At 40.5% G+C, this 11,342-nt stretch overlaps 1 pseudogene; it reads right to left on the minus strand.

Moving 5' to 3' along the window:
* Positions 1-2,724: 2,724 nt before the first annotated feature.
* Positions 2,725-10,752, minus strand: LOC131199923 (zinc finger MYM-type protein 6-like; annotated as a pseudogene).
* Positions 10,753-11,342: the final 590 nt, after the last annotated feature.

Below are 11,342 nucleotides of genomic sequence, written 5' to 3' on the forward strand. Positions count from 1 at the left end.
TAATTTCAATGTGTATGGAAAGCAAAGATGACTCAGATGACTTATAAATTATGGTAACTAACATAACGACATAATATCAATAATTACTGGCTCTGCAAGGAATATCCACAATGCAGAGGTGAAAGACTATATGTACTGCATCCCTAATGCCAACTCTCTATTATGTACTGGCAATACAGTATATATTTCTTCTAAATATTCTTTGCCAAGAATTATTTATTTAGTATTCATTCATTCAATTTTTTTCCTGCCCATTTTGCAGTTCAGGTGACTGAGGGGATGGGGAGGAGGGAGGGAGGGAGGGAGGGAGACAGAGAGAGAGAGAAAGAGAGAAAAAGGGAGAGGGAGAGAGAGAAAGAGAGAGAGGGGGAGGGAGAGAAAGGTAGGTTATGAAATATAGTATTATGAGTTCTGACCTTCTCTTCAACAGTTAATTACAGTATAATAATTTTTTCTCCCTCTTAGATGTTATACAAGTCACTTCAGGCCCTTGATTGACTCATATCTTTTTAAATCCGCAACCGGTAAATGATATCATACTTTTTTCTTTCAGCAAAAATCCATGTAAGATTTCCAGTTATTCAAATAAACTTTTTTTCTCTGACAGGTCAGTTTTGTCATCTTAGCAAATTCTAACATTTTCATAATCCATTTCTCCACTGTGGGAATTCCGTTCTTCCATCATTGAGCATACAATAATCTTGCTACAGTTTACCATATACAAAATCAGTCTGGCATGAGTCTTTTCTAATTAATTGTCCATAGGTCTCAATGAAGCATACAAAAAAATAAAATAAAATAAAAACACCTATAAACCAGGCAGCAACAATGTACTCATTCAAAATGTAAAATAGTTTCAATTTAAACAGCTAGGAAAACAGAAATGTTGTCAAAACGATAGTAATATGAACTTAGAGCAATTTTCTCTTGGAGAGAGAGGGAGAGAGGGAGAGAGGGAGAGAGGGAGAGAGAGAGGGAGAGAAAGAGAGATGGAACTATCACTCAGAAAACACTCACTTCACCTCCATTTGGGAGATCCAAATAGGTATTTCTAAGAGTGAGGTCATGTCATCAGGTAACTTGGTCCTAAGATTGTAGAGAGCTGAATACACACATAGCCATTGGCCACAAGATGCCTCACTCAATTATGTTCTTAATTAGGTGCGGCACATGGCAAAGACAGATAATGTATTAAAAAAAACTCTAACCTATTAAAAATGGTTGCCTGATCACGATCAACTCAAATCAACTGCCTGCTTAAAAAAGGAGAGACATCGGGGCTGCTATGCCAAGGATGATAAAGTTTTATCAATGTTTTTCTGGTGTGGCAGAATCAGTGGTTAAATCTGAACTAGTTTACTACCGGTTCGCTGGCTGCGCATGCATGCTACACGCCACATACCAACTGCGAGGTGCACGCGCACACACTGGACACCAAAAGGAGGCATAGGGTAAGTAGAACAGTGCGGGAGTGAGGGGATGATCAGCTGTGGTGCACGATCTTTGTTTTTACTTTTAAAAGCATTTTTTACAACCTATTTGGCAGAATAGGTTGTAAAAAATGCTTTTAAAAGTAAAAAAAAGGCTCTGACAATCGCGCAGCTCAGCTGTGATCATCAGAGCCTTTTCTTTTAACCTTTTAAAAGCATTTTTTATAACCTATTTCTACCATTCAGGCGGGGAAAGCGAGTGAGCTGGAATTAAAAGGGCAAGCGGGCAAGCAGGCGATTAGGTGGGCATGGGTGAGTGGGCAGGGTTTTTGCTACCGTTTCTCCGAACCACCCACTGCCATCGCTACCAGATCAGCTGATCCAGTCCGAACCGCATTTCACACTTGGGCAGAATGTTCAATAATGCCCAGGCAATCACGGAGAAGGCATTCAGTTTAGACTTACTGATTTATATGTACAGATTTTAAATTTAAAGCTTGCCATAATTTAAATTGAAGTGCAATATAATTCACCATAGTGGGAGACAGATGTATATCTTATCAGAGGGATTGTAACTTCAGACCCTGCCTTGATACCCAAAAGCATAAGAAGGCCAGCAAGTTTCACTTATACCTCCACGTGGTCTGTGCTATTTTAAAACACATATTTCAGCTGCAAAGGAGAATATGACAAGGTTCACTTAGACCACCTCATGATTTTACTCTTACACTAGCATGTCATATTTTTTTTGACCCTCCCTACAGAAAACTCTAGCTGGTGGTTTAGACAATAAGTGTGCTAATCTATCCATTGTGGGAAGGAGGAAAAAAGCAATAAAATGCATCAGTCTTGTGGTTATGTAGAGAATCCAATTCAGAGATAATAAACCCTCAAGGGGGAAAAAAGAACTGCTCCTAAGAATTATTGTAAAACACAGTTACTGGATTTTGCAATGCTAAAGGAAATCAGGTTCTTGAAATTAGCATCTAATTTCATTTTTCAAAAAGTCAAATCAGGAAACATTCCTTTTATAATAAATCCCTTTCTTCAGCCACTCCTATAAAATATACATCGTGGCTCCTTTATACACACGCTATGGTTATTAGTATGTATACCACTTCACATATATTTTTTTCTTTTTCAAAAATATTAACAAAATGTATTGATATTCATTGCAATTATTCCCAGTTATAATATTCAAGGGAACTCTACTCATATAATAACTTTAAAATAATAATAACAATAACAATTGTTTGGAACAATATTAGAAAAGTAGATGAGCAAATTCAATACATTAACATTCAAAAATTAGAAGTTTGTGAAAAAGACTGCTTTGCTGCAGTCAGATAAAATTCTCTCTGAGGTTTCCATACATTTATTAACATTCCTATTTCTCAGAAACAAACCTCTACAGAAAGGAAACTGTAGCCCTCCAAATGTTGGAGAGCTCTATCATTTTTAACTTTTAACAACAGTGGCTGGACAAATAGGAAGAGAAATCCTGCAATATCTGGAGAGCCAGGAATCCCAGTCCTGTTCTACCATTCCCCAGGGCAGCGGTCCCCAATCTTTGTAGCTTGGCAGCCCAGTGGAGAAGGGAACCGGGCCATTAGAGTGGTGGACTGACATGCATGTGCACACATGCATGTGCAGTTCAACTTGCCCAAGTTGAGCTGTGTGTGTGTGTGTGTCCATGTGCCAACCCCCCCCCTTGCACAAGTTGAGATGTGCACATGCATAGGCCATAGTATATGTTCCTTACTGCTTCAACTACTCACAAATTGATTTCAGACGCATTAGTAACATTTACAGGCATCCACTGTAACAGACAATTGGAGTGGGGGGGGGGAGGTGAATCACGTGCGCCAGGATATTATTATACAAATGGCATGGATAATTTAATTGCATCCATGAAGCGTGTGTGTGTGTGTGTGTGTGTGTGTGTGTGTGTGTGTGTATATGTATATATATATATATATATATGTATGTATGTATGTATGTATGTATGTATGTATGTATATGTTTTCTGACATAATTTCTGACATCCTGTCACCACCACACATCCACCCAGAAAGCAGACTCAAACCCACACCGATGATGAAGCACAACAAAGGACCAGAAGCCAGACTGCAGCTGCAACATTAGCCATTTCAAACCCCTCCAATCCATACATGCAGCAGACTGATACCCACCATGAAGTTGTAGCACGACCACGACCACGAAGCCAAACAACAGCAATGCAGCTCACCAGCTCAAATCCCCCTGCAACTCACACTAATCTGAGCACAACAAACCCCCACCCAAACAGGATACACCCCCAGTCAATCAGAGCACAAAAAATCCCCCATCCAATCAGAACGCAGCCAAGCTCCCACCCAATCAGTTCAAATCCCCACTAGCAGTTAAAACGAAGAAACAGCTGCGATCACACATTGCTCCTAGAAGCACGAAGCTGAAGCCTGAAGATGACAAATGAGACTTCGTCGAAACGTCACCAGGACACTTCTAATTTTATGCAACGTTTCGACGAAGTCTCATTCGTCATCTTCAGGCTTCAGCTTCGTGCTTCTAGGAGCAATGTGTGTTCGCAGCTGTTTCTTCCTTTTAACTGCTAGTGGGGGTTTGAACTGATTGGTTATTGAATACTGTCTTCATGTTATGTTTGTGGGGGATCTTGCTGATTCTGTCTGTGGTGCCTTTTATATATGGGAGGAGGGCTGTGCCGTTTTCTTGTTCTCTGTCTTGGATTTTAGTGGGGGTTTCTTTTTGGATTAGGTTGGTAATCTTATTTCTTTGGAATCCCTAACACGAGGATTGACACCAGACCCACACTCATGAGGTCCACACAGGATGTCACCACCGCACATCCACCCAGAAAGGTGACCCAAACCCACACGTATGAAGCACGACCAAGGACCAGAAGCCAGACCGCAGCTGCAACATTAGCCATTTCAAACCAATTTTACACGGGAGAAAACCCGAACAACCAAAGACCTACATATATACATACATATATATACATATATATATATATACATATACATACATATACATATATGAGACATCCTAATGCACACAATGTTATTTTAAGGTACTTGTGCTTTCTATTAGATATTTCATCAACATTTGCATCGTTGCTGTTGTTGTTATTGGACCTCGTTATTTGCAGAACTATCTCCCTCCAATTGTCTTTGCCCATTCACTGAGGTGGGACAGGGTGGCATGCTCTGGACCCCATCTATTGAAGGATGTCCACCTAATGCTCTATCCCAGTGATTCCCAAACTTTTTCAGTCTATCGCCCCCTTGGTGCTACAAACTCATCCTCAGTGCCCCCCACCCCCACCCCCTAAAAATATCATTGTTCAGAATAGCAATTTGCACGACCCACTAAGAAAGATAGTAACAGTAAAATTCAAAACTGTAACAATTAATTGCCCATTTATTCAAAATCCAATTTAATTTTTTTTTGTTAATTCAACAAAATTGCTGAACATGATCCAGTGATACCAGGTTTTCAAAGTCTGATGGTCATTTATCAAGAACTTTAGTAACTACTAACTTAGTAAACTCAGTAAAATTTAGTAACTACTTCACTGTTCAGTAAATTCTTAATGTGATGGATAGGTTTGATAAAGTGATACCAGTTTCCCAATGTCTGGTTTTAAGTCACTTAGCAGGAGTCTTCAATCACCATGTTCAGTAATCTGGAGTCAATTTCTTTGCTTGGAGAAAAGTTGGATGACCACACTGAAACCATGTTCCATCAAATATGATGTTGGAAATGCAACAAGGAGCTTCTTAACCACTGTCCATAGTGCAGGATAGCGATCAGAAATTTCCTTCCATAACCAAAACTTTTGGTATGATTTCTTAAACTTTGGCTTCAGCTCAATGTCATTTTGCAGCTCTATTGGTTGTTCCTCCACTATCCCATCTTCCTCAGTATCTGAAAATGGATTTATCACCCAATCTGGAATTTCCATCAAAAGAAGTTCCTGATATCGCTCAGACATATCTTTATGCAGCATGTCCAAATGGTCACAAAAAACTTGCAGATCATCTTCTTGTATCCCATCTTTCTTTTCTAGCTCAGACAAGCTCGGAAATTGGTATAGCTCGTGACGGCCTATATTGCACTTTAATAGAATTAATTTTGAAATAAACATAGAAATGACAGATTTAATAAGATTGACCTCATTTCCTTGCAACTGTAAATTCACTTCACTGAACTTTGCAAACAGTTCTGATTAATAAGCAATGTCATGCCTGATCTCTTTGAGTTCATCACTGAGCAAAGCATTCTTGTCTTCATAAAACTCCGCAACAGTTTCAGAAAGATTGTAAAAGCATCTCCCACAGTTGTCTTTTGATAGCCAATGAACTTCTGTATGAAACAGCAAACAATCGAAATCTTCATCATTCTCAACACAGAGCTCTTGGAATAGTCGATCATTGAGAGCGTGTACTTTAATTTTGTACACTGCAGTAATGACAGTGTGTAATGATTTGTGTAAGCAATCACTGAGATTTTTTGCAACCAGATGTTGGCAATAAATGACACAGTTAATGGTAAAGACATTTGGCACTGCTTTTTTCAAGTAAGCAGCACACCCACGGTAGCGACCAGTCATTGATGGTGCTCCGTCAGTTGCACAAGCAAGTATGTTGGTAAGTGGAATTCCCCTGTCTTTGAAAAACTGCTCAACAACATGAAATATTGACTCCCTTTTAGTATCTGTTTTTAGTTGCTTCGCAAATAACAACTCTTGAGTCAAACTTTCATCTTTAATAAAGCGTACATAAGCAAGAAGCAAAGATTCATTGCCAGGCAAAGTTGATTCATCCAGATGTAATGCAAAGTCTGTTGTCCGTAGTATACTGCACAATACTTCTTCCACATACTCAGCCATTTCATCTATGTGTCTTTGTACTGAATTGTTGCTGAGAGGAATTGTCTTAATTAGATCATGTGGTCACTTACGCAAAACAGTACTCAGAACGTCACTAATGGCTGGTAGGATGAGTTCTTCACCAATAGTATGTGGCTTTCCAGACTTAGCAATCAACAATGAAATGTTGTATGTTGCACGCAAACCATCAGTGTTTTGTTGGAAGCATTGTAAAACATGCGTGACAGTGTTGGGCACTTTTGAAATTTGTCACAAAGTGATTGAAAAAAAGTTAGGTTCTTGTCTGCCTTGTCAGGATGTGCCTTCTTCAAATGCTCCTTCAGTCTGGAAGGCTTCATTGCCTCATTAGAAAATACTTTTTCACATAGTAGGCACTGTGGCAGCTGCTGGTTTGATGGTGCTGTTATAGATCCATAATTCAGATATCCCACACTATATTGTCTATATTTCTTCTTTGATTTTTCTGCTTCTGCCATTTCTGCTCTGAAAATCAGAATACTTACAATATGTGTGTGTTCACATCTGCTTTTTTTAATTTAAAAAAATAGGGAAAGTTTGCCAAGCCAGGCAAAACAGAGCAGCACACACGAGGCTTAGCATGGCTCCCAGCGTACGGTATGTGCAGATGCAGGAAGTGATGGGGTGAGTTGGGCCAGAACTGGAAATGCTCAGCTGACTGGCAGCCGACAGAGCCCCAGGCAGAATTGCGCCCTGCAAGGGGCCCACTCAGTGGTAGGTTTCAAATTTTTTTACTACCGGTTCTGTGGGTGTGGCTCGGTGGGCATGGCATGGCTTGGTGGGTGTGGCTTGGTGGACATGGCAGGGGAAGGATACTGTAAAATCTCCATTCCCTCCCCAATCCAGGGGAAGGTTACTGCAAAATCCCAATTACCTTCCAATCAGCAGGGACTTGGGAGGCAGAGAATAGACGGGGGTGGGGCCAGTCAGAATTTTTACTACCGGTTCTCCAAACTATTCAAAATTTCTGCTACCAGTTCTCCAGAATTGGTCAGAACCTGATGAAACCCACCTCTGGGCCACCTCCAGCACTCCTCTGCCACTATCCATGCCTCTTATCACCCCCCTAAGTCATCCCACCGCCCCCAGGAGAGATTCAACCTAGAAATAAGGAGAAATTTTCTGTCAGTGAGAACAATCAACCAATGGAACAGCTTGCCTTCTCAAGTTGTGGGAGCTTCATCACTGGAGGCTTTCAAGAAGAGATTGGACTGCCATTTGTCAGAAATGGTGTAGGATCTTCTATGTGGGTGGGGGGGTTGAATTAGATGATCTACAAGGTCACTTCCAACGCTGTTAATCTGTATATGGCAATGATAGCTTTTTGCCATCATGTGCCAGGAGGGTGGGGCGTGGAGGGATCACGTGTGCACGTACCCAAACCCATAATTTTATGCGCCCTGCCCCTGTGCATGTGCACATGACACCCACCCCCGCTCCTGGCACGCGATGGCCCAGTAGGCCCTTTTTTTCTCTCTCACCTGGCTCCAGAGCCTCTCTATGAGTCTGGGGAGGGCACAAATGGCCTTCCCCCCCAGAGATCCTCCGGAGGCCAGAAACGGCCCATTTACCAACTTCCGGTTGGACAGGAAGTGACTTTTTTGCTGTCCCCAGCCTCCAGAGACTCTTAGAGAGTCTCTGGAGGCTGGGGACAGCAAAAAAAAAGTCACTTCCTATCCAACCAGAAGTTGGTAAACGAGCTGTTTCTGGCCTCCAGAGGGCCTGGTGGGGGTGGGGAAGGCCATTTTTGCCCTTCCCAGACTCATAGAAAGGTTCTGGAGCCAGGTGAGAGAGAGAAATGGCCCTTCCCCATCACCACCCAGGCCCTCCGGAGGCAGGAAACAGCCTGTTTCCTACTTCTGGTGGGCCCAGAAGGCCCGAAAATCAGCTAGCACCAGAGGTGAGCTCATGTGCCCACTGATATACCTATGCATGCCACCCGTGGCACGCATGCCATAGGTTCACCATTATGGGTATATGGGATTGGCAGATGTTGTTCTTTAATAATATTAAAAATATAATATTGTCACAGAATTAAGTTGTTCTGAGTAATACTGTCTTTTGCAATTGACTGATGTAATTTTGTCAATGCTAGTGGAAATCTGTCTCTAGGGGTGGTGCTGCTGTTCTGCCATCAAAGAGAAATACACAATTAGCCAGGCCCCTCCAGAGATCTAGAATAGCCTGGACCACTTCCAGATGTAAATGAAGCATCAACACAAGAAAAATCAACCCATCTCCAATAATAATGATTTTGAACATCTTTATATAGCAAAATAACTACATGTGCGGTGTCCTTTAAGTTTGAGGCTAAAATGAAAATAACTGCCTCAAGCCACCTCTCTGGACTCAGATACCAGAAAATACCAATTTTAAAAGTTTGAGGTCTTCAAAGAAACCAACTGCCTCTTGTCCCCTGACAACAGGGGACAAATACTTTCCTGGGATTAAATTCATAATCACAATCACAGAAAGAACTGAAGAAATTTTTTATTGTTTTGGAACAGCCGAAAGGAGGATATTAACTTAGACGTCAGTATATTTATTACCCTATAAATGTGTTCCATTAAGCCTCCCTTTGCACTTCCTTGTCTTTGGACAGAACACTGTAGTGTTTTTTACAACACAGTAAAATGACAAAGGCATAATATCAAGATAATTTTCTTTCATGTCATCAACTAATGTGTTTACTTTTTATTTTTTTAATAAAAGAACAGGTGTTTAACCATGTGGGTGGAAACAGAACACTGCATATTCCAAAATGCTAGGTTAATATTTAACATCAATGTCAGGTTAATAAATAATAGCTAAACTGGGTATCTAATAATGTTGTGTTAATTGTAAGGATTATACAATACAAACCAAAATGATCTCTTTCTTAACAAAGGAATTAAGGAAAATAATGACAGTTATAAAAGAAATGAAATATTTTCAACAGATACAAGGCTATTTTACATTTAATTCTTTTCGTATTAGCTAGTCCCATCTGATTCACATTTGTCTTCACTAATAAATAAGTTATTACTAATAAAGCTCTTTTCTTTTCTTGAATCTAGGACTTATTTTTTAAAGTTTGGATTTGTACAAAGAGCTTGCCTACCATTCATTTTGATCTAAACTATGTCATGTAGGGTGCAGAAAATAAACAGTAACCAATAATAAGAACAGTAATAATAGGCATCAGGTTAGAAGAAAAAAAAAGAATAACTAAATCTGGTTTATAACAAAGAATTTACTTAAACATACCTCTCTGTACATCTCTATACATGCAAACCATTCTTGCTTCAGGATCCAATCTGGGTCGTTCACCAGGATCAGAGGTTTAGTCTTTTGAGGCTTTCAGACTCATGCTGGAGCCCATCCTCAGGGAACTTTTTAAATTTATTTTTGTCACAACAGTATGCACAAACATCGTCATAAATAAAAACAAGATATCATGAAAGAAATATATGTATATATAAGTAAAAACATGCAACAACTATGTTAATTTGTTATAATGAAGGGAACAATAGGACAGGAACGGTAGGCACTTTGTGCTCTTATTCACGCCCAATTCTCTCCCATCAGAATCCCATTCTCTCCCTTTCATTTTTGTATTTGTTTTGTAATTCCATCATCATTCATTCTGCCTTCATGATCAAACCATTTCACCTCTTTTGTTCTGGTTGTTGTAGTGTGACAAGTTCTTTGTGAACTAATAGTATATAGTGTTTTGCAAAGGTGGCCATTCTCTCTCTCTCTCTCTCTCTCTCTCTCTCTCTCTCTCTCTCACACACACACACACACACACACACACACACACACACACACACACAAGACAATGGAGACTTTTTATGTTTTTTACTATATACAGTGTTGTTATTTTCAGCAGTATTTACAACACAGTCCCAGTGTGACTTTGTCCTTAGTCTCTCTCTAGTTCTCCTGCTTCTTCCCCTTTTCTCTCTGTCCGCCTCCTCAATTTCTGGGGACAAAAAATGTGAAAAGAAAGGAAAAGAGTAGAATTTACTGCTGTGTGCTTGGCAAGGCCTGACTTTCTCCTGGATCTTCTCAATCAAATATTTATTGCTTCTCCATCAGGGGAAGAACCTCTCTCAGGATCTTCTGCCCAGTCCTTTTCCAGAGACCAGGGTTTCTTCACCATCAGCAAAACTCCTTCTTCCCCTCTTGGGCCTTGGATGAAGCCAGTATTTGCAGCCAACCTGTTCCTTACTTCTCATTCTTAGGAGGTGCTCTTGTCTGACTCTTCCCTTCTTCCATGGACCTTTCTTTTTCATTTCCAACAGAAACTGGCAACTGCTTCACACATTCAACTTTTGTCTCCAAATTTTCTCCACCCATTTCATTAATTCTGTTTTTGTTCAGATTTTTCTCTCCTTTCCTTCTCTCCATTTTTTAGTTTAGACCAGCATGTCCCCCAGATGGGTCTTCCCACAGGGCTCTAGTCCCCAACCTCTATATACCACACTAGACTAAAGGGACTGCTGTCTCAACATCTCATTACACCATCCCTAGTTAGCAGCCAAGTCCCTCATCAGGACTCATGACAATGCATTTGCCCTTCAAGGCCAGAACTGAGCTGCTTTTTTTCCTTTTACTCGCTCCATAAGCAGGCTCATATCAGAAGAACAGGAGCTAGACCAGGCCATTAAAATTCATATGACATGCTGGTTAGAAGAGAAAGTTCTCTCAAAATATGTGAGAGGCCAGCACGCAATTCCATTGAAGCAAAGGTTGTTTTCCTCATTGGAAGAGTAGCTGCCACTACCTCCCTATTCCAGCCATCTCACTTCTGGCACAATTATTAGAGAAAATTCTCAAGCTTCTCCACAAGTTTGATTAAACCTGAGATCAGCACACAGTTCTTCACTCTAACCTAAGCTTCATTGATATTGTGGCTGATGATATGGTCAGTGGATGAAATTTGGCCACTCTTCTTGACCACCTGAAGCTGCAGAAGATATAGTCCTCCAGACTGTCTT

The sequence above is a fragment of the Ahaetulla prasina genome, chromosome 5 (genome assembly GCF_028640845.1).
Source record: "Ahaetulla prasina isolate Xishuangbanna chromosome 5, ASM2864084v1, whole genome shotgun sequence".
Classification (NCBI taxonomy): Eukaryota; Metazoa; Chordata; class Lepidosauria; order Squamata; family Colubridae; genus Ahaetulla; species Ahaetulla prasina.